Raw genomic sequence first — 2,604 nt, 5'->3', positions numbered from 1 at the left:
TGTGCTGTCCTCAAAGCCATTGAATTTACTTCTTTGACAGCGAATTGTTCAAAAATATTATGTCCACAGCTTCCAAGTGTCGTTAGGGGGGTGCTAAAACGTTATAATTAATCATTTTCGAAGCATTTTTTATAAGTCAGACGCGATTGGCCTTAACAAACAGTTTCACAACATAAAGTCCATCTAGTTCAAGTACTTCTTCACTGTTCACAAGAAAATTGCTTCACACATGCCGAGCACTTCGCACTTCTTCGTACATCTTTAGATTCTGCACTTTAATGTGATGTCTTCTATCGCGGATCGTTCTCTATTGTTAGGACCAGTACAAGACTACTACTTCGGCACTCTGATCTTTCTTAAGATAGGAGAATACACAAAAGAAGTCACATCGACCATATCGGGGAAATACGAAGACATTTTAGTTTGTAAAACTTCTTCGGTTCGGGGTGACGTATATAGGGTAGTGGCAGGTGGCAGAGTAATCGTATGAAAAATCGCCGTTTGTCGTTTTTTAAATGCATTCGTTTTAAAGTTCTCTTGAATCATTCCATTAGGGTAGAAAAAATGCTTGCATTGGTTTCAGTGTCGTACAAGGGAATAATGCTCACTGCACGTTTGAAAAGACACATCGCAGTAGACAGCACATGCTCTGAAGCAACGGTCACTTGTTCGAATGCGCTCCTAAGGTGTTCGGGACAAATCGAACGCGTCTTTCGTACGTGCGAAACGAATGGTGTAATTAAATTATTACACAATGCGCCTACCGTGTCGACTACTAAGATAGCAAGTTTTCGTGACTTGTCATCTCTGTCCTCGATTAGAACCAGTTCCCAAAGATAGCAGGGAGTAAGAGAATGAATAAGAAGCCCGTAATGATAATGGGTTGTCGATAGGGATCGTCATCATCGTGCGAAACAAGAGATGATGGTGCAATGTGTGATCGATGCACTACGGACGACAGACATTGTACCACCCTGCCATGCTGCCATGATTCTTGTGGAACCAATGTCGCAAAGCATGCTCCAAGAGCGGAGCGAGTGCAAGGACGGTCAGTGAACCGAATGCCGCGAACGTGTGCGTTGATTAATGCACCGTGCAGGCAACCCCTCCCCGAGCGGATCATCACCTCCCCGAAAACGACAGATGGCAGTCGGGCATGCTTCACAGCTTTCGAGCGAAGCGCATCATGAGCGAGTTTCATTGACCATCGCGGTGCGCAGTGAGGCCAGACAAACAGGCGGACAACTATCAGCTTTGTTTTGCTCGTCTCATTCGCTTTCATTTTGCGGGTCCACCCGAACCGCCTTGATACTGTGCCAGTGTGTCATCTAACCCGATACGGTTCCTCTACTTCGCAGAAACAATCGTTGATGCAGTTCAGATGCAGAAGGTTAACAACCAAGCAGTGAAAGCAACCTCACTTGCTGACCTCCGTTAACGATGATCGCGCTGCCGGAAGTTGAACATTAAAAGATGGCTTTGCGTCCAACCAAGAGGTAGAATTCACCAGAGGGTTATCGAAAGACTGACGCTAACAGTAGTTTGTTGATGGATTGCTCATTTATATTTTCAACACACAAGGCAAGCGGAAGTAGCATCACAGCGATTTATAGAATTAACCTTAAGAGAAAGACACATATACCAACGTGATCATGTTTCAACTTCCTTACAAACCGAATGACTCAAGCGCAACTTCTCCATTCCTCATATTCGATTACTCAATATGCCGTCCCGTCCGGCCCACTGATATGACGGGCAATGCATACTGATAGCGCACGAAATCCGCCTGTCTGTATCCATCAAACCCACAATGACGCCCATTCCCGTTCCAATTGGACATAAACAGCTCAATTTAAAAAGCCTCCAATCACTTGATAAGCCTACGGTTTTAAAATGTCTACTGTAGCATAGAGCAGGCGAACTTCCACCCACAGTATGATTGTTTCTAAATCACCTGTATTAGAAGCTGCCGTGGTGCTGATGTTGACGGGTGGTCGATAGATAAAGGGTGTTCGCAATCATTAAAACACGGATAAAGAAGAGGGAGTGTTGTGGTAAACACGACCGAGAAACAGTTGTTCTATCAGTTTTATTTGAACAGAAACGCATTATTTACGCATTATATGTATGAAGCTACAGGTGGTAATTTTTATATCCTCGGCAACTAGTTGCAAACAATTGTGTAATGATCAATGTCAGCTCGATCAATCTGGCAAGAAGCTTAATTGGAAGCTTCCTCTAGTACAATTCTTCGAAAGAATGTTACTCTCAATAAACGGATCTACCTGGAACTGGAATACAGGTGTGTGATAACACGCCTATTCCTACAGACAAGAATGCTCTGACGCGTGCTGGATTGTTGCCAGCGTTATCGTCATCCAAAGTTGAAGTGGGAACGTAAAACCGTGTCCAAATGCTACTTCTGTTCGGATGACAAGTGACCATCAAAGGGGAAAGTTTAAAGTACTGTGGATGAGACAAATAGATGCTATAAAAACAAAGTTCGGTTTTGTCTGTTTTTTCTAGTCCAATAAAAATTCCCAATACAGAGGTAGATTAGGAATGTAAGGAACATTGGTTCACACCACACCATTTGCGCATTCT

The sequence above is a fragment of the Anopheles moucheti genome, chromosome 2 (assembly GCF_943734755.1).
Source record: "Anopheles moucheti chromosome 2, idAnoMoucSN_F20_07, whole genome shotgun sequence".
NCBI lineage: Eukaryota > Metazoa > Arthropoda > Insecta > Diptera > Culicidae > Anopheles > Anopheles moucheti.
This window is presented reverse-complemented; position numbering follows the sequence as displayed.